The sequence below is a fragment of the Pantherophis guttatus genome, chromosome 1 (assembly GCF_059756535.1).
Source record: "Pantherophis guttatus breed Tessera chromosome 1, ASM5975653v1, whole genome shotgun sequence".
NCBI classification, from domain to species: domain Eukaryota; kingdom Metazoa; phylum Chordata; class Lepidosauria; order Squamata; family Colubridae; genus Pantherophis; species Pantherophis guttatus.
Genome location: NC_142063.1, coordinates 189,316,979 through 189,339,287, shown reverse-complemented (window position 1 = coordinate 189,339,287; position 22,309 = coordinate 189,316,979). Strand labels below are relative to the sequence as shown.

Genomic DNA, 22,309 nt, shown 5'->3' with positions numbered 1-22,309 from the left:
AATTACTGGGACATAGTAATAACTTGCTGTTTTGCTTCTGTAAGAATTGCTTTGCTAAGAATTGGAATTGCCTCTGCCATTTGCTCCTAACTTATTTTTCTATACCACTTGGTGGATATCTCAAGAAGGGGGTTGCTAAGCACCCAGCCCCTCTGTTGCTAAGCACTCAACCGCACTATTCCTTGCTGCACTGCCAAAGGAAGGGATGGGCCAGGGGGCCTGAATTGGGTACTGAACTGATGACTGAAGGTATAAAAGCACTCCATACCTTCCCCAAGGTGTGGCTTTTCCTCGTGTGCATTGTATCTGTATGTTCTGGATATAGCTTCACCCAGTATTTTGTTTTTGGCCAAAAATAAAATCTGCTTCTTTTTGCAAGCCTTTTCTCGAGTCACTCTCTCTTTGGCATCTCAATGGCTTGGGGAAACTTCTAGGATCTTACAGTAATAACCTATAAATTCATGAAATGTAGATTTTGATAGGAAATAATACAATCAGGAAATTCTGATCAAAATATTAACACTGGTAACAAATGAGATACAGCAACATTCAAGAACTTCCTTCTTCGGGGGATTTGGCCTTCTAGACTGGAAAAAATATCATGAAGCAGCAACACTTGTATAGGTGAGTGACTGGATACATCTAAAAAATAGGAGGCTATTAATACTGGAAGACCATGACATGCAGATAGGGTGGCACACTATCCTCTGGGGAGAGAAATACAAAGTTCACCGGTACCTCCAGAAGCATTTTATCAAACGGGCACTTTTAGACGTGTGGGTTAAAACTAAGCAATGTAATTATATGGAGGTTCCGGATTGGATATCGACCTTTGAGATGCTCACACACCCAAATTTTATTAAGTCAGGAAGAGTTATTACATACAAAAATTTGTTAAATGAAAGAGGAGAATTGAAATCCAGGAATAAATTGAATGAGGAAGGAATCAAATTTGAATCGTGGGCATATCTCCAAGTACAATCAAAATACTTGAAAGACAAGAAAGAATGGGGCATAAAAATAGAGCTCACAGAATTAGCTAAAATTATATTAAGAATAGAGGAAAGGCAATAAGGAAAATATATCAGTATTTGCTGGAACAGGATATGTTAGAAGAACAAGTAAAAGAAACTATGTTAATTTGGAGTAAACATTCTGGTTATAGTATTGATCTAGACAATTGGCACGATCTATGGGAAAGAAATATGAAAATTACTCTAGCTACTACGTACAAAGAAAATTTATACAAAATGTTCTATAGATGGCATCTCCTACCCACAAGACTAGCAAAAATAAGTAAGAAATATTCATCAGTGTGTTGGAAGTGTGAGGCAATGTCAAGGACTTTTTACCACATGTGGTGGGAATGCCCCAAAGCTATAAAATTTTGGCATCAGATAAAACAATGGCTAGAAAAGATATTAATGCAAAATATAGAATCAAAACTGGATTTTTTTTATTGGGCATCATAGAAGGCAACTACAACAAGGGTACAATTTATCTAATGTTACATATTTTAAAAGCAGCAAGATTGGCCTTTGCACAAAAATGGAAAAATAAAGAGACCCCCACAGAAGAAGTATTAGCTAAAATATTAACTTGTGCAGAAATGGACAGACTAACTCTGGAACTTAAAGATAAGAATAAAACAGAGTATTATGAAATCTGGAACAGATATTATTACTGCCTTGACAGGAGGAGGAATGCTGGGATAAGTGATTATTGACGAGTAGAATATTTAGAAGTTTTTACACTAGTTTTCTGTGTTAGATAAGATGAATTTGGTATTGATGTAACTTTCACAGATGTAAGAATCTATATGTTTGAAATGTGATAAATAGTATAAACTTGTAGAGAGATAAGGAATTGTATTAATTATAAGATAAAACTTGAAGAAAATGTTTAAACTGGAGACGTCATACCATGTCCAATGTTTTTAATTTGTATTACTAATAAAAAACTTTTTTTAAAAAAGAACTTCCTTCTTCTTGGAAAGGAGCTGTAACTGCTATCTAATAGGATGAGTGCCTCAACTTGTTAATCACCATAGTGACCCACCTCATTACATAATGTAGATAATAAAGTCTTTACCTCAAAAACACTAAATGTGCTTCTAAATAAACTGGTACCGATTGATGAGACTGGGTTTGTTCCTAAGGCATACATGAACTATAATGATAGATCCGCTGGGGGAGGGAGGACAAGAGTTGGGGATGGTGGGTATTCTAAGGGGAGAAGGCACACAGTGACATCATGGTGATGACAAGCATGGGAAGATGTAATCAGACACAGCAGCAGATCATTCTTGGAGAAGACTGTCCTAGTGTTTGGTATCATTGTTGCATTCCAGCCCCTTCTGCTTCCCCCCAAGACTTTGCATCCTAGCTTTCATGGCCCCTTGTTTTCTTGCTGATTCCCAATGCCAGTTTAATGTGTAATAAGACTGACTGGCATGCATTATTGGCTGGGGGTCTATGTTGTGGGAAGGGAGCACTCATAGATATGTGAACCACCTAGGTAGGTCATCAATTCATATTCCAGGGCAGGATGTGGTCTGTAACTATTGCTATGCTAGAGTCCCAGATGCAGGGGTGAAATTCAACTGGCTCGGACTGTCTCGGGAGAGCCGGTAGGGACAATTTGAATTGGTTCGCTGAACTGGTAAAAATCACCCTAGGTTGGCCACATCCACATCCAACCTCAGAGAGTTATCCAGGGCTGGCAGCAATGTTCTCTCCGTTGTTGTCATCCACCCCACCCTCTCTCTCACACACACACACGGTTCCCTCACCCACCCAACCCTCCCAAGGCAGCCATATCCCTTCTAACCTGTTTTCCAGCTCCGTTCTCTGCTGTGCGTTCAGGACAAGAAAAGTAGTCTGTTGGACTAAGGTAAAAAAAAAAAAATACTGGTAGTTCAGACCTTCCAACTTCTCATGAAAAAAAAAAAATCTTGCAATGTTGGAAGGTTTTTTTACCATAGTCCCAAAGACTACTTTTCTTGCCCTGCACATGACGGTGGAGAACGGAACTGGAAAGTAAGTTAGTGAAGGGATGTGGCTGCCTTGGGAGGGTTGGGAGGGTGAGGGACCTGTGTGTGTGTGTGAGAGAGAAGGGGCGGGATGACGACAACAGAGAGAACATTGCTGCCAGCCCTGGATAACTCTCCGAGGTTGGATTGGATCTCTCTCTCTCTCTCTCTCTCTCGCACGCACACACACACACACACACACACACACACACACACACACACACCATTCTTTCTTTGGGATCTCAACAGAGATGCCCCTCCCAGAATTGCAAGGCTGAAGGCTTTGGATGGAGCATTTTGGGGATGTGTGTCTGTGCTGCGATCCCAAGTGCAATGCCCATTGACTTTCTTGCCAAAAAGATCACAGAAGGTGATCACATGATCCCGGAACATTGCAACTGTCATAAATACATGCCAGTTTCCAAGTGTCTGAATTTTGATCACATGACCTTGGGGATGTTGCAATGGACATAAGTGTGAAAGATGGTCATAAGTAAATTTTTTCAATGTTGTTCCAACTTTGAATGGTCACTAAATGAATGGTTGCAAGTCGAGGACTACCTATTGTCAGTGTCAATTTATTCCTGCTGTGTTCTGTGAAACTTGTTATTTAGCTAGTATATGTGAAATTGGTTAGCAGCTAGCAAATATTCTAGCTTTTCTTACATGAAATCTGCCTATATCATTACATCTGTAGGTCTGGTTTTAAGATTGTGATCATATAAAGCTAATAATTCAAAATTAATTTTTTATTGATAAAATGCTGTCTCATCTCTTCATCTTGACACTGGATATGGGATCTGCGGCAAAAAGAAGGCTGGGGAATTCTGGAGGTTGAAGTCCATACTGGTAGCCCTCGATTTAACAACCATTCCATCCACCCTCTGTTCCCACCTTCCATTTCATGAGGCCAATAACTTTATTCTGTTACATATTCAGAAGGGAGCTGAATCCAGCAGGCTCCTTGAAATTAATAGGATTAACTTCTGCATATACAGGTAGTCCTCAATTTACAACAGTTCATTTAGTGACCATTCGAAGTTACAATGGCACTGAAATGACTGTTTTTCAACTTACAGTGATTGCAGCATCCTCATGGTCACATGATCAAAATTCAGATGCTTGTCAACTGGTTCATATTTATGACAGTTGCAGTGTCCCGGGATCATGTGATCAACTTTTGCAACCTTCTGACATATTCGCTTAACAACTGTGTTATTAACTTAACAATTGCAGTGACTTACTTAACTGTGGCAAGAAAGGTTATTAAATGGGACAAAATTCACTTAGAAGTTAGTACCAAAGGAATAGCTCCTCATATTGTGGCTGCTGCAATGAATATGAGAAGCTCAGCCAATGTTTTGAGCATGGTTAACATCTCCAGCCTAATGAGTTCTCCATTAAGACTCACCACACCTCTCAATTTACCAACTTTAGTTACTGCACCAGTAGACACATCACGCATCCAGTCACTATCACCTCACCAATGAATCTCCCAACACCAATGACATTAGCTGGCCCTTTAAATATAACCATGAGACCTGTGGAAAGCATGCCTTTCCTTCCCCAGACATTGCCAACCTTTTCCCCACTAGTAAAAAAAAAAACCTAGAGCAAAAACTTCATGCAGTATTAAAAAGAAGAATAGAAAAGGGGGGTGTTGTGTATTATTTAATGGACTGCTAAATTGGCAAAATGGACTGCTAAATTGGCCACCCCCATCAAGTCACATGACCACATAGCCACAGACACCAAGCCACCCCCACAGAACCGGTAGGGGAAATTTTTGAATTTCACCCCTGATGCAGACCTCTAAAATCTCAGAACTGATTAATGGTCAGATTCAGCACCAGGGAAACTTACGGGGATCGTTAAATGACATATATGTAAATATTAAAAGCAAAGGAAAAAAGACAGGAGCAAAGTGATTTGAATCAATACAATGAAGGGTTGCTCTGGAACATGAACTATCCAACTTAACACAAGGAAATGTCTTACAGGCAACAAATTTGAAGAAATGGATTGCTTTGCAGTTGTGCATCATACTCAAGAACTGAGAAAAGTTACAAAGCATAGTGTTTTCCCAATCAGCTTATTTATTCACAAATTTGTCATGCCATCCCAATTATCACAACTCTGGGTACTTTACTAAAAGAAAAGTCTGGAGAACCAATGCCAGCAAAGCCAGAAGCCCAACATCCTCCGGTGGTTTCTTTTGGCATTTCATCTACCAGAGAGACACTTGGGATTTATGCACAATCACAAGTAGTATTGGAGCAATCCAATCCAGGGCCTTGTTTACATGCCTATTCCAGGCAGTGTCAAGAAACACAGGCAAACTACCCATCAGCTCTCTGGGACAAATTTCAGGCTCTCTCTGGAATTCTCTAGAAGGATAAGGGGTGACATGATAGCAATCCTCATAAAGTATACTCAGTTGGGTTTGCCAATTTGCCAATTATTATATTATAATGATATTTATATAATGGCATATTAGTGCTTTTCAAATTTTCAAAGTGTAGACTTATATTAACACCCTTTTTAATTTTTAGCTAACTTGACTATAGAATAGAATAGAGTAGAGCTGGAAGGGACCTTGGAGGTCTTCTAGTCCAGCCCCTTGCTCAAGCAGGATGTTTATATGTTTGTAAATCTCCTTTTAATCTGTTTTTGTTCATTATATTCTTTTCTAGATTTTCTTTCTACTCTCAGAAGAAATAAATTTAAAAAGGTAATTAAGATGATATTTTTAATTGTGGAGTAATTAGATTCATGAGTTCGGTGTAAAACTGCATGAGTACATGTAGATGAAAAGCTTTGTATAAAAAGCCAATTTGGTCTAGTGGTTAAGGCACCAGGCTAGAAACCAGGAGACTGTGAGTTCAAGTCCTGCTTTAGGCATGAAAACTGGCTGGGTGACTTTGGGCCAATCACTCTGTCTCACCCCCAACTCACCAAACATGGTTGATGTTGTGGGGAAAATAGGAGGAAGAAAGAGTATTAAGTATGTTCGCTGCTTTATGTTGTTTATAAAAATAATAAAGGCAGGAAACAAATATCAATCCATCAATGAGCTTAATGGCTGAACATATAGTACTTTTCATTTGTCCCTTGAGTCATGTCTAAACACAAGGAGGAAGGGAAACATAGGAAAGTTTCTCCTCCTTGCTTGAGAGTGACTGCTTCACCTGCCCACAGACTCCTGTGCAGCTGAAAGGGCAATAAACACAACAAGGATGGGGCAAAGTTTAGTATATTCTTTTTCATTCTACCTCCACATATGTAGAAATCCAAGGGTGTAATAAGGATTAATAAGAATGCATAGGTGTGAGATACATATTGGGGGAATGTCTGGGAGTCAATTAAACAAAGAAAGTAACATGATCTAGTATTTGATTCACCCACTGCTGTTTTGTGAAATGCAACTCCCTGATCTCTGTGTTACAAAACCTCTCTTGTTTTGAGTAGAACATGCACTATATCAGTCAAAGCTAGAGAGCAGAATCAAGGACTGAGAACAAGCAAGGAACCTGTAACACTCAGACAGTTAGTAACTATGTTTTCATGAGTAAAGGACAGAGTCAAGGATGAGAATACATAGCATTTTCCAAGAGGCAATGAACTAAAGAGAGCCTGTCTTCTGAAAGTATTCAATCTCACTTTTTATTTCATTCTGCAAAAATGAAAAATACTTCCTTAATTTCCACTTGACTGATAGGCAGGTGTTTTAGGATTGACCACTGGGTGAAAACTTCTAAGGAAGTTTGGACTGGAAGTTGGAAAGATGCTTTGGAGGGGGAAAAGACACTCATTGACACCGTCTAAAAACTGCAGCTTTTCCGGGGATCATTTGTTAGCCATGGATTCCCAAATAGATTCCATTTTAAGGACCTACTTAAAGTGCATCAGTGCCCACTCCAGTTACACACCCTTTTTGAAACCAGAGGCCCATAATAGGCATAGCAAAGGTTCCAAGCTTTCACCTTAGCTGTTGCAGCAGAGAAGAATGTCTCTCGCTCTGTCTTGGGCAAAATTGATGGATATGTTGCATCCAAGAAAATTGATTCAAAGGTGCCAGCACAGGGAACAGATGCTTTTAAGTTTAGAGATAAAAGCCTGTGATGGAAAAGTCTCTATTCTTAGAAGAAACTATGCAGACATTTAAAGCCTCAGAACAAGTTAATTTTCAGATTCAACATCAGGGAAACTTAAAGGAGTTGCTAAATGACATATTTATGACATAAATGACATAAGGGACACAGTGGTTCAATGACTACTACTATTATTATTATTATTATTATTATTATTATTATTATTATTATTATTATTTATTAAATTTATATCCCGCCCTTCTCCCCGAAGGGACTTAGGGTGGTGAACAGCCGAGAATTAAAAAAACATACAATATAAAAGTTAAAATAATTAAAAATAAATTAAATTAAATGGCCGCCCCAATTTAAAACCCCTAAGACGTTGACTAAGACGCTGAGCTTGTCTAGTGAAAGGTCGGCAGTTCAGCGATTCAAATCCCTAGTGCCACATAACTTGTCCCAGCTTCTGCCAACCTAGCAGTTCGAAAGCATGTAAAAAATGCAAGTAGAAAAATAGGGACCACCTTTGATGGGAAGGTAACAGTGTTCCGTGTGCCTTTGGCATTTAGTCATGCCGGCCACATGACCATGGAGATGTCTTCGGACAGTGCTGGCTCTTCAGCTTTGAAACAGAAATGAGCACCACTCCTAGAGTCGGGAACGACTAGCACATATGTGCGAGGGGAACCTTTACCTTTACCTTAAATGACATATATGGAAATATTAAAAGCAAAGGAAAAAAGACATGAGCAAAGTAATTTGAATCAATACAATGAAGGGTTGCTCCGGGACATGAAATATTCAGCTTATCAAAAGGAAATGTCTTACATGCAACAAATTTGAAGAAATTGATTGCTTTGCAGTTGGGTGTCATACTCAAGAGCTGAGAAAAATTACAAAGCACAGTGATTCCCAATCAGCTTATTTATTTATTATTATTTATTCATAAATTTTTCATGCCACCCCAATTATCACAACTTGGGTGGTTTATTAAAAAAAATTCTGGAGAATCAATGACAACAAAGGCAAAACCCCAACATCCCCCTGGTGGTCTCTTCTGGCATTTCATCTACCAGAGAGACCCTGGGGACTGATGCACAATCACAAGTGGCATTGGAGCAATCCAATCAAGACCTTTGTTACATGCCCATTCCAGTCAGTGACAAGAAACACCAGCAAAATACCTATCAGCTTTCTGGGATGAACTTAAGCTCCTTCTGGAATTCTAAAGTGTGCATTGGAATGAATATGACTGAGTGGATATATGTCCTACTTCCACTGGGGATAGGCAGCCAAATAACATATCATTATCTGACCAGAGTAAAGTATTAATGAAAAGATTCTCCACATACAGATCATATCACAACTGTTCTGAGATAAAAGTCAGGCCATATAAATCTCAGTGTGTTTGACTCTAAGTGAGCTGGGTCAAGTAATGATTGCTAAGATGGCCATGAACTCCTGAATTGTCCCAGATTTCCTGCCACCAGGAATGAGATTGAAATTCCCAAGAATGCTAGACTTAGATTCTCCATTGCCAACTGGCAATGAAACCTAGCAACTCAACCCAATTATAGCCAAGTTTCAACCAGAAGTTGCAGATCCAGCTATTTGGTTGTCTTGGTCATACATGCCAGATCATCCATCTCATCCATCAATAAATCATGAATAACAAAGATCTTAGTTCAAACATATGGTATTTATTTATTTATTTATTAAATAGTTTTTATTAAACATTTTCCAACTTTAAAAACCACACATAACAAATACAAAAACAAACAAACAAAAAGAAAAAAACAAACAACACAACAGTATAATACAATTTTACATCTTGTCGTATCAGCATGTATATTCTGCTTTTGTAATTCACTATTCAATACTTGCCTTCTCATAGATTTTTAAACACTTCTAATAATAATATAGTAATTATGTTATAATGATATAATACATTCTGATTATACATATATACATATATCTTTATATTATAATCAATGATTTTAAAACTTTTATTTCTTGTTTTGGCTTCTATTCTCTAGCCACTTGTACAATCTACTCCAAGTTTTATAATAATCCGATTCTTCTCTTTCATTTAACTCCATGGTGATCCTATCCATTTCAGCGCATTCCAGTATCTTTCTAATTACCATTTCATCTGAGGGGGTATTTATTTGTTTCCAGTTTTGCGCAAAAGCGATCCTAGCTGCGGTTAGTATGTGTAATATTATGTATTGATAGCTTTTTCCCATTTTTTAATCTAATATGCCTAATAAACATAATTCTGGTTTCAATTCTATTTTATGTTCCATAATTTCTTCCAGCCATTCTTTAATTTTAAGCCAATATTTCCTGGCATTGGGACATGTCCACCACATGTGATAGAATGTTCCAGATCTATGTCTACATCTCCAACACTCAGGGAACATTTTGGAACATTTTAGCCAATCTCGCTGGGGGTAAATGCCATTGGTAGAACATCTTATACAGTATAGATTCTCCTTTTAGGCAACTGCCATGGTGAGTTTATAATTTCTTTCCCACAATTTGTCCCAATATTCTAACTCAACATTGTAGCCAAAATTTCTGGCCCAACTTATCATTGTCTCCTTTACTGTCCTCCGTTTTGTATCTTAAAAGAAAATTGCGTAATTTGGTAATCATTTTTCCTCCCATTCCTTGTAGTATTTTATCCAATTCCAGTTGTTTCTCATAGATGCCATATTGTTTCTGATGTTTTTAAAACCTTGTCTTTATTTGTAAATAGGTCCACCATTCCATCGCAATTCCTTGTTTTTTCAAGTCCTGGGCTGATTTTAATTCTCCTTTGTCATCCAAAAGTTCTGCATAGCTCACCATTTTATTGAGATCTGTAGTGTTTGGATAAATCATTGCCTCCATCGTCGATAACCAAACTGGGATCTTCATATAATGATTTTTTAAAAAATTTTCCCAGGTGGCTAACAGTGCATTTCTTATTAGGTGCTTCTGGAAATATGGATTTATTTTTCCCTTCCCAGAGAAAGGCATGCCAGCCCAGTTGGAGATCGTGGCCTTCTATCATTAATATCCTTTTGTTTTTCAGTTGGATCCAATCCTTGAGCCACGTCATGGCTGCAACCTGATAGTAAAGCTCCCAATCCAGGAAAACTCCTGTTATCCTGCAGGAGTTTTAGTTTTATATGGGCTTTTTTCCTTAACCAAATAAATTTGGATACCATTTTGTTGAATTGTAAAAAAAAAAATCCCTAATTTTATTGGTATTGTTTGAAAGAGATACAGTAATTTAGGTAATACATTCATTTTAATTGTTGAAATTCTGCCAATTAATGATATTTGTAATTTAGCCCAATTGTCCAAATCTTTTTGTATTTGTTGTAATAGTCTGTTGTAGTTATTTTCTTTTATTGTAGTGCATTTTACCATTAACCATATTCCCAAATATCTATTTTTATTTTTATTTTTTTGGCCCTTGAAATCCCCAATTTCTCCTCCAGTTCTTCAATTTCTCTCTTGATAAGATTCTTGATTAACATCTTAGTTTTCTCTTTATTTATCTTAAGCCCTGCTACTTTACCAAATTGTTTTATTTCCTGTAATAAAATTTGCCATTTTCTAAAGGGTCTTCTATGATGAATGCCTGATCATCCACAAAGGCTTGTGCTTTGTATTCCTCCTTTTTAATTTTTAATCCCTTTATTTCCTGGTTTTGCCTGATTTGTAGCATTAATGACTCCATTGAGAGAATGAATAGCAGAGGGGATAGGGGACATCCCTGTCTCACCCCTTTAGTTATATTGAAACCTTCTGTCAATTCTCCATTTAGTATTATTCTTGCCATCTGGTTTGAGTAAATTGCTCTAATCATTCCAATAAATTTTTCTCTGAAATTCATCATTACTAATTGATTTATCAGAAAATCCCAATTCAAGTTATTGAACGCTTTTTGTGCATTAATAAAAATCACTGCCAATTGTTTCCCTGGATGTGCCTCATAATATTCCAATACATTCATTATGGTTCGTATATTATTTTTTACATGCCTATTATGTAAGAATCCATTTTGGTCTGAATGTATAATTTCCATAAGTATATTTTTAATTCTTTCTGCCATTATTTCCACAAATATTTTGTAATTGGCATTCAACAGCGAGATTGGCCTGTAATTTTGAATCTTTTGTGTATCAGCATTGTCTTTGGGGATAAGTATTATGAGTGCCTCTGTCCAGGATTTGGTAATTTGGCTTGTTCTAATGCTTCATTATGTACCTCTAATAGTAGATTTGCTAATGGTTCTTGGGTTTCTTTATAAAATTCTGCTGGAATTCCGCCCGATCCTGGGTTTTTTTTTTTGTTTTGTTTTTTGTTTTTGAATTGCCCTTTTTAATTCTATCATCATTATTTTCTCATTTAACATTTTCTCATTTTCTCCTTTGTTGGTTCTGGTAGTATAGGGAGATTTCTCTTCTGTTGATAGTGTTTAATATCCTCTTCTTCTACTTTCTCTTGACTCTACAGAGTTTGGAAGTATCTTAATGCTATACTTTTTTTGTCCTCCTGGTAATGTGGCGTTCCTTCTTCATCCTCTAAGTATTGTATTAATTTCTTTTCTGCTTCTTTTTTAAATTTATGAGCCAGCCATCTCCTTGGTTTATTGACATTTTCAAAATAATTCTGTCTGGTCAACCTAATTTTGGGGCCCACTTCTTCCTGCACAATTAAATTTAATCTGTGTTTGATTAGCTCTTTTTCTTCTTTAATTTCCTGATTTTGGGATTCTTTTTGCAACTTTAATTCCAATTTCTCCAGTTTCTCCTGCAGCTCTATATATTGTTTCTTTTTATCTTTGTTTCTTTTGCCATATATCCAGTGGTGGGATTCAGCCAGTTCGCACCACTTCGGGAGTTGTTAACTTTCTGAGCAAGTTTGGCAAACTCATTGTTGGAAGAAATCTTAGGGCAGAGAACCGGTTGTTAAATTATTTGAATCCCACCACTGCATATATGATATTGTTATATCCCGCACATAAGCTTTGGTTGTGTCCCATAAATTTTGTATAGATGTATACAGTTTTAGAAAGAACGTTAATTCTTTTTCTACATATTGTGTATATATTTTTTCTTTTACAACCCTCTGATTCATGGTCCATTTCCTTTTCCTTTTTGCTTCTCCTTTCCATTTTACTATTAATGGGTTATGGTCCGCCCAAATATTAGGTGTTATCTCTATTTCTGTTATATCTTTCTCCATTTCCAGATCCATCCATACCATATCAATTTTGGACCATGAATTATGAGGGTTGGAAAAGAAAGTGTATTGATTTTTCTGTGGGTTAGTTTCTCTCCATACATCTTTTAGAGTCAGTTCTCGAACCATTTCAAAGAATGAGCCTGGTAAGGTTCTCCTCTGATAATTTCCTTTTTTGCCTCTTTTGTAATCTTTCTTTGGGTCTACTACTGCATTAAAATCCCTGCTTAAACATACATTATCCAGTTCTAACTCTACTATCTGCTTATGTAATTTGCTATAATATTCCTTTTGGTTGGTATTTGGTGCACATATGACCGCTAATAATACTCATTTTTATTTTATTGATATTTCAATTAAAAATATTCTTCATCTGCATATCATTTCCTGGATTTTCTCCATTCTATCATCCAATTTCCTTATATCTCCTTTAACTACATTCGTCCCCTTTCATTTCCTCATGGTTGTTGGTTATTGATTCTTGTGTCTTCATTATGACTTCTTGAATCATGTTTAATGTCACCTGCATACTTTGTAAGCTTGATGTAGATCCTGGTTTCTCGCTGCATGACATATCGGCTATTGTTTTTTGCCCTACTGGGGAAACTATTGTTGGTGTAAATTTCTTTACAGTCTCAGTAATTTTATTTATTTATTCCTCAAATATTTGCTAGATAATCTTAAATAATAATAATCCTAAGTAAGTATGTACATAAAACTAAAAGATATAACTTTATCTATAATTAGATTATAAATGAATTAAGATATAAAAATATATAAATATAGTCCAATAATTTCCTCAAGTCACGTTCTTTTCCAACCTTTCAAGTAAGCCTTACTTCTTAATTCCCCTATTTCTGTTTTCCAAGTCCAAGAGCTTCCAAAGAAACAATAACTTGGTTCAGACAATTTTGAGAATGATCTAACAAGTCTAAACCATTACTCCCTTTGTGCCCATGAGTGGGCTATGCTCCATTTCCCTCCATTTCTCCCACTTCCCATAACAATATTGATTGATTTCTCCTGCTCTCAGTTCCCTCATGGATTCAATTACCTACATCCAAGCCAAGGAAAACAGTCATATATACTGTACCTCAGAGAAGTAAATCTTCCCCAAACATACTTGCCAAATACCAGCCAAAACATTCTGGCAGGATGCAAGAAAAGAAAGAGACATAGCAAAAGGAAATAGGAGGTGTGATGATCCAGTAGACCAAACCTTTATAGTGACCTAGCTGCCCAACCATGAAGCAACCCTGATGCTGAGTTGAAATGGTTTTAGTGATATTCTATTTCAACAAAGAAGCTTTGAATCTCTATTGCAGATGGTCTCTATATTTGTGGGAAAGGATCTTCTTTATTTGCCCCCCCCCAAAAAAACTATTTATTATTATTTATTTATTTATTTATTCAATTTGTATGCTGCCCCTCTCCGAAGACTCAGGGTGGCTCACAATACATTTAAAATCATTATAAAAAACATTTAAAAAATTAAAAAAATTAAAAACATTAAAACTCATTCACACCATTCATGGCTGGATCTCGCTGGATCGCAAGAGCAAGGTCAATGGCCCCAGGCCTGCCAGAAAAGCCAGGTCTTCACCGCTTTTCGGAAGGCCAATAGGGTGGGGATGGTCCAGACCTCAGGAGGTAACTGGTTCCAGAGAGCTGGGGCAGCCACAGAGAAGGCCCTCCCCCGCGGACCCGCCAGCTGGCATTGTTTAGCTGATGGGACCTGGAGGAGACCAACTCTGTGGGATCTTACCGGTCGTTGGGAGTTATGTGGTAGAAGGCGGTTTCAAAGATAACCTGGCCCTGAGCCATGTAGGGCTTTAAAGGTAATAACCAACACCTTGAATTGTGACCGGAGACCAATAGGGAGCCAGTGCAGCTCGCGGAGAATTGGTGTAATGTGGGTGTATCTAGGTGCACCCACGACAGCTCGCGCAGCTGCGTTCTGGACCAACTGTAGTCTCCGAACACTTTTCAAGGGTAGCCCCATGTAGAGCGCGTTGCAATAATCTAACAGTGAGGTGACAAGGGCATGAGTGACCATGAGGAGAGCCTCCTGATCCAAGTAGGGTTGCAATTGGTGCACCAGGCAAACCTGGGCAAAAATCCCCCTAGCCACAGCTGTCAGATGTTGCTCTAATCTTAGCTGTGAGTCTAGGAGGACACCCAAATTGCAAACCCATTCTGAGGGGGGACAATTACTCCCCCCCCAGAACCAAGGATGGACAATCAACATAGTCTTTAGGAGGCAATACCCAGAGCCACTCAGTCTTGTCTGGGTTAAGTCTGAGCCTGTTGACTCCCATCCAAACCCTCACAGCCTCCAGGCACTGGCACATCACATCCACCACATCACTGAATTGATGCGGGGTAGGGATTTACAGCTGGGTATCATCAGCGTATTGCTGATACCTCACCCCATATTGTTGGATGATCTCACCCAGCGGCTTCATGTAGATGTTAAATAGGAGGGGAGGGAGGACCGAGCCCTGAGGAACCCCGCAAACAAGGGGCCTAGGGGTCGACCTCTGTCCTCCTACCAACACCGATTGTGATCAACCAGAGGGATAGGAGGAGAACCACCATAACACGGTACCTCCCACTCCCAGCTCCCTTAGTCGTCCCAGAAGGATACCATGGTCAACGGTATTGAAAGCCGCTGAGAGGTCAAGTAGCACCAAGATGGAGGAATGACCCCCATCTTGGGCTCGCCAGAGATCATCCATCAGAGTGACCAAAGCAGTTTCCATGCTGTAGCCAGGCCTGAAGCCAGACTGAAAAGGGTCTAGATAATCCGTTTCATCCAATGACCGCAGGAGCTGAAGTGCCACCACTTTCTCTACAACCTTTCCCACAAAGGGTAGGTTGGAGACTGGACAAAAGTTCTTTAATTCTGCTGGATCCAGGGAAGGCCTCTTGAGGAGGGGCCTTACAACCGCTTCCTTTAATGGTTGCGGGAAGGCCCCTTCCCTCAAGGACGCATTAACTAAAGCCTGGAGCCAGCCTCGTGTCACCTCCCTGCTGGCCAAAACCAGCCAGGAGGGGCACTGGTCAAACAAACAAGTGGAGGAATTCATCGCTCCTACAGCCTTGTCCACTTCCTCAGGAGTCACAGGCTCAAACTCATCCCACACAATAGGACTAAGACCTGCCCCCATCATCTCGGTTGGAATTGCCCAATCAGAGTCCAGGTCCATCCGAATCTGAGCGACTTTATCCGACAGAAACTGCACAAACTCCTCAGCTCTACCCTGCAAGGGCTCCTCCACTCCCCCTACATTAAGGAGGGAGCGAGTCACCCTGAATAGGGCGGCTGGGTGTGAATCTGCGGATGCAATAAGTGCGGAAAAACGTGAACATTTTGCTGCCCGTATCGCCACTAAATAAGTCCTAATAAAGGCTCTTAAGAGTGTTTGGTCAGATTTGGAGCTACTGGTCCTCCAGCATCGCTCTAGACGTCTCTTCTGGTGCTTCATCTCCCGGAGCTCCTCGGTAAACCAGGGAGCTTTCCTGGATCCACCGCCATGGAGAGGTCGCAAAGGCGCAATCCGGTCCAGTGCCCCAGATGCTGCCCTATTCCAGGCAGCAGTCAGGGACTCAGCAGGACTGTGGACAAGGGAGTCAGGTATCTCCCCAAGCTCCTTCTGGAACCCTTCAGGATCCATTAGGCGCCTGGGGTGGAACCACTTAATCGGTTCTGCCTCCCTGCAATGGAGGAGTAGTGTCCTGAAGTCTAACCTCAGTAGAAAATGATTTGACCACGACAAGGGAGAAGCATCTATACCCCTTAATTCCAGATCATATCTCCACTGCCCCGAGAGAAACACCAGGTCAAGTGTGTGTCCCCCCCCTATGAGTCGGACCCTGAACTACTTGGGTCAGGTCCATGGTTGTCAAAATATTTCTAAAATATTTCTTGATGGCCTCAACTTCTAGAGGAAGAAAATGGTGAACTGAAGACAGTTCTGCAAAAAGTGGAATCAATTATCACAGAGGAATGAAAATTCAGAGTAGACCAGCAATTTAATAATTCCTCTCTGAGCAAAGAGAGGATTTGCAATTACTCACAAGTGCAGCAGATGGTTTTGCCTTGTGAAGACACCACTAGACTGCAGTCTCTGGAGGTTTTAGGCACCTGGGAGATGAGGGAATATTCATCTTGCTCAAGCCTGGTTGGCACCTTTAAAAAGACATGAAGTTCATCTCATTTTTGGAAATTGTTTTTTTTATTACTTTTCACCTTTTAAAAAGCTTTGAATCAACAAATCTGACAGCATCAGATGAGTTTCCTTCAATCATTAGTGAAAGAAACATTTAACTACAAGTTTAAGAACTTAAGAAAATGGGGGAGGGGGAATAAATAGAAAAAGGGTGATTAAAAATTGATTTTGAAAGTTGCAAATGGACTAAAGATTCAGATAACTTGAAATAAGATTTTGGAAGTAATTCTAAATAATTTTTCCCAAGGCAAAATGTTTTTGTTTTGATTTTTTAAAAAGATAATAAGACTTTATAAACTGGACACAAGTGGGAACTAGAGAGAACTGAAGATTACAATTTAAAAAAGAAAATGAAAACTCAATTTACAATTACAGAATGAAGCAAAATATTGTAACTTTGAACATACTGAAATATATTTTTAAGTCCTTGGTGGTCTCTGAGCTTAGTGGCTTTTTGTACTGATGATATTACTTAGTCAAGTTACCTGAGTTTGACTGTTTTCTTGCAGATGAGATAACAGCCAAATTCAGAGACGGTAAGGACTCCACAGTTCAACTATGAGCAGGGCCGGATTTTCCTATAGGCTAACTAGGCTTCAGCCTAGGGCCTCAAGATCAAGAGGGGCCTACACAGTGGTGGGATTCTGGGGGTTCTAGGGAGTTCGGCCGAACCCTTTGTTAAATTGCTGACTCGCCCGCCCCTCGCCTCCCACCCGCGCGGCGCCAGCCTACCGTAGCCAGGGGTAGGCAATTGTGGCTCTTTTACAACCTGTGGACTTCAACTTCCAGAATTCCTGAGACAGCTTGGAATTCTGGGAGTTGAAGGCCACAGGTTATAAAAGAGCCACAATTGCCCACCCCTTCCCTAGCCTGAGTTCCGCTGCCTGGGATCCACGTGGGCTGCCACGTGGTTCCCCACCGGCTCCGGATGCAAGAGAGCAGGATGGAGAAAGCAGCTTCCATGCCTTCACTCGCCCTCACTCTCTGCTCTGTTGGATCGCCGGCCGTTCGCTTACCCTGCCCACTCCCAATCTATTGCTGCCTCCGATGGCTAGAGGAAAAAAAAACTTCAAATTCTTGCTGCGGGGCTTCAAAGGGCCGCCTTAGAGCCAGTGGTGCAGCTGAACCCTTTGTTAAATTGCTGGCTTGCCCCGCCCCTCCGCACCACTATTTATTGCCAATAAATAGTGGTGGGCGAGGGGCGGGGGAGCCAGCAATTTAACAAAGGGTTCGGTGTTTTTTTTGTAATTTTATTGGCCCACGGAGCTTCAGCATAGGCTAATTGGCCTCCCGGCTCTCAGCTGATTTGTCTCAGCTGTTTTGCTCAGGGCTCTTCTGCTTCCTTGCAAAGAGTGCTGATTTTTTTCCCCCTAGCTATGCTGAGAAACGAAATTGAAACTGCTTTGCTATTGCTGCAAGGTTGGAAAATTAGGCAGGCAGAATTCTTTTCTTTTTCCTCACCAAAAAAGGTAGGTGCGAACAATGGGAAATTTAGGGAAAAAGAGGAGAGTTCAGGATTTTAAAACACAAAAGAAAAAAAGCTCTATTTAACTAGGGAATTGTAATAATTGAGATACTATTAATTGTATATTTCTGAAAGCAGAAATGGTTAAGTTGTGGTTTGAAGGAATATATGGGGGAAATTATTTGGTTTATTATTATTGGTAAATATAATTAATTGATTTGTAAGAAATTGGATTGCATGGAAATAATTGGAATATTCATGTTCATATTGATTAATATACAAAAAAGGTAGTTATATAACTAATTGATTTATATTAAAATGTTGAATTTATATTAAACAACTAATATTACATAATTAACCAATGTGAGGATGGATATAAAAATAGATGACAATGGGAAGGGGTATAATATAGAATAGAAGGGAAAAATTGAATTTGATTAAGATTAGAGATGAGGATGAAGGGTAATATTGGTTTTTTACAAAAATAGATGAGGAATAAATATGGTAAAAAGGAAATATAGAAATTGTAAATTTAATTGAAATGACTAAACACTGTTTAAATTTGTGAACCGGCCAAATACTCTGTTCAAAGAAAATACATTGTATGTTTGTATGTGTGTTTCTAATTATTGTTATTTATTCATATTTGTTCTCTTTTATTCTTTAAAGTTTAACAATTCATTCTTTATCTTAATATCTTTATATTTGTTTGGGGTTGGCTTTCTTCCCTTTCATCTTTTTTATTGTACAGCAATCTCCTCAAACCTACCACCTCTCTCTTTTCTTTCCTTCTTACTTTCTCTTCCTCCCCCTCTTCTTCTCCTCCCTACTTCCTCTTCCTTTCTCCTTCTCCTCCTCTCTTCCTCCCTCTCTTACCCTCCCTCCTACTCTAATTTCCCTTCCCTTCCTTCATCCCTCTCTATTGCTGTATCCTTTTATGCATGGTGAAGAGAAGCAGTTGTGAAATGAGTGACATGGTTGTTAAGAAAGCTGCACAGGCATAAATGTGAGGATGGTCATAAGTGTGAGGACCGGTCAAAAGTGCGAGGCCCAGTCAGAAATGACTTTTTTCAGCCCTCTGGGTAGTCCTTTTGTGCATATGGACTACTCAGAGGGCTGAAAAAGTTATTTCTGACTGGTCCTCGCACTTTTGACCAGTCCTCGAACTTACGACTGTCCTCACATTTTACGTTTTTGCCCTATCTTGTCACCATGGTGAAGAGAAGCAGTTGTGAAATGAGTGACATGGTTGTTAAGAAAGCTGCACGGGCATAAATGTGAGGATGGTCATAAGTGTGAGGACCGGTCAAAAGTGCGAGGCCCAGTTAGAAATGACTTTTTTCAGCCCTCTGGGTAGTCCTTTTGTGCACATGGACTACTCAGAGGGCTGAAAAAGTTATTTTTGACTGGTCCTCGCACTTTTGACCAGTCCTCGAACTTACGACTGTCCTCTCATTTTACGTTTTTGCCCTATCTTGTCACCATGATGAAGAGAAGCAGTTGTGAAATGAGTGACATGGTTGTTAAGAAAGCTGCACGGGCATAAATGTGAGGATGGTCATAAGTGTGAGGACCGGTCAAAAGTGCGAGGCCCAGTCAGAAATGACTTTTTTCAGCCCTCTGAAAAAAGTCTATGCACATAGCCACGCCCACCTGATCACATGACGAGCTACCCATGCCTACACAGTCACGTGACCAGCTAGCCACGCCCACCCGGTCACATGATTGCCAAGCCACCCCCCCAACTAAGCCACGCCCACAGAACCTGTTGTTAAAAAAATTGAATCCCACAACTGGGCCTACATTCCCTACATTCAAATTGTTAGCAAAATTAAAATTACACTTTCACTATAAGTGAAAGGGCCTCATAAGTGGAATAGCCTAGGGCCTCTTTTCATCTAAATCCGGCCCTGACTATGAGCAACAAATATTCTCCTCTAATGCATGGTTTTGAGCAGTAATGTCAATAGTGACATCTGCTTCTTTGAAAAGACTATGTCTAAAAGATGTTATGGAAGAGAAACAAGTACTATCAAACAAATCGAGAATGAGTTAAAAGTGGATTTACAAATGACAGGCCAGAAAAAAAGATAACCACAAAAGATATTACATTGGACATACAAAAGAAACTGGTTAATGTCTTAATAATTAAAATGGATACACAAACAATAAACAAAGAGAGTGACCTGAATAAATGGATATACAAATGAGGCTTGTTAAAGTTTTGAAGAATTTCTTGAGAAGAGATGAAGAAAAAAAAGAAAAGAAATCAAGTTCTCCAACATTATTTGAATGGACTAAAATATTGTTTAGAAGTAAAAGGAAGTAATATAAACCTACTTTATTTGATTGAGGTTAAAACAGATATGTTTTTATCTCTGATAATCCTTAATGAACTTTTGCCTACTCCAGGACTGAAATTATGCTGATTTATTGATGTGTATGTAGATAAGAAATGAGATAGGGGAAGAAGAGGAAGGTTACTAAAATTGTTAACACTTCTGATGAAAATGGGAAGATACTTTTTATATATTACTTTTCTTTTCTACATTCTTACTTTGTTTTCTCCTTCCCTTTTTTGTTTCTTTATTGTTTCTTTTCTGTATTTTCTATCCTTTCTATCATCTTTTAGTTTCTATTAGTTTTTACTATTATAATTATAACATTTAATAAAATTATTATTAAATATTTTTGCTCATAAGTGTTAGATAAGCAACCAATCAAACATCTAAGCTTAATTTGAATCCATTTCACTAGAGAACTTGGGAATCCAACCCTTCCATAACAGAGAGCAAACTCACTTCCCTTGATTGATCCCATCCAGAACAATTTCCAGGGCTTACTGGAAGAAAGGGTAAACTGGCAGCAGGTAGAGCCGATTGGCAAGCCCAGATCATGAAATAGCAAAAGCAGCCATGTTTTCTCAGCATGTAAGATGGAGAAAACAAAAAGAATCAAATTGGAACCATGAATTTGCACACTTCATCCCACTTTTGTGTCAACCTTGTGCAATTGGCAGTTGCCAATTGAGATGAGAGAAACAAGGAGAAAGATCTATTTCTCCCTCATCTTAGTTTATTGCTTTATTTCCCCTCCTTGTCTACCTGCATATAAGCAAGCAACCCATTTTTTTTAATGGGTGTTGCTCCAGGCCAAATATTTACTTTTCAATAAACAATTTAAAAACAACTATAATAATTTCTATAGCCATATGTATTAAATGGACATACTCATTTTCATATGGGTTTTTTTTTATCCTTTCAATTTTTAGGGAACGTACATACTTCCATTGCTCACTTCTGTGCTCCATGATGAAATTCAGTGGGAGAAACCCTATCAATTCTATCCTGAGCATTTTCTTGACTCTGAAGGAAAATTTGTGAAGAGGGATACATTCATGCCATTTTCTGCAGGTGAGATCCTCTGATGTCATAGAATATGTTTTATAAAAGGGGCATTGCTCCATTTGTTGTGATTAATTTTCCATCTTTTTTGACATTATTTTCACATTCAGAACATCTGCTGCCATCTAGTACTCAGAGTCCATTTCTATTCCATTACTGCATTTTAACTTCTTTCCGTCTCTATGATCTATTATTGCTTTCCTGTGTGCTGATCTCTCCATGTCCATAGACATTGGGAAAACATGTGAAATAGTTTTTTTAAAAACCAATAAACTCTCATTGTTTTTGCCATCTATGCTTTCTTCCAGGTCGAAGAATATGTGCAGATGACAACCTGGCCAAAATGGAGCTCTTCCTCTTCTTTACCAGCTTCCTGCAAATATTTACCTTCCATCCACCCCCAGGAACATCTAAAGATAACCTGGACCTCACCCCCATTTTTGGACTTTCCGCCTCTCCAATGCTTTTCAAGACCTGTGCTATGTTGCGTTGATCTGAAAAAAATATAACAAGCTGTTTTTTATGCTTTGAAATTGCTTTTTTTTTTTAACGGCAAGGCAATATCTGACAATCTGATGCCATATGGTCTAGTTTTTAGATGTTGTTTAAAGACTAAATTGTATAAAAGAAAAGAAAAGTAATGTGTTAAAATGACTTCTCATAATCACATCAAGTATAAATTGCATTAATAACATATCATCTTCTCTTAAAATACAACAAATGCTCTCCCATATCTTATCTCTTATCTATAAGCAAATCCTTCAAAATTTGTCATTCAGTTCTGGCCAGCAAAATTCCTTTATGAGTTACCAGAGACAGCAAAACATCTATTTTAACCTTGATCA

General features: G+C 38.8%; 1 long non-coding RNA gene across 1 annotated transcript; it reads left to right on the top strand.

Annotated features, from left to right (window-relative positions):
- Positions 1-21,340: 21,340 nt before the first annotated feature.
- Positions 21,341-22,105, top strand: LOC117674175 (uncharacterized). Its single transcript, XR_004593738.3, has 2 exons — positions 21,341-21,473; positions 21,773-22,105. It is a non-coding gene; the product is annotated as an uncharacterized LOC117674175 (long non-coding RNA).
- Positions 22,106-22,309: the final 204 nt, after the last annotated feature.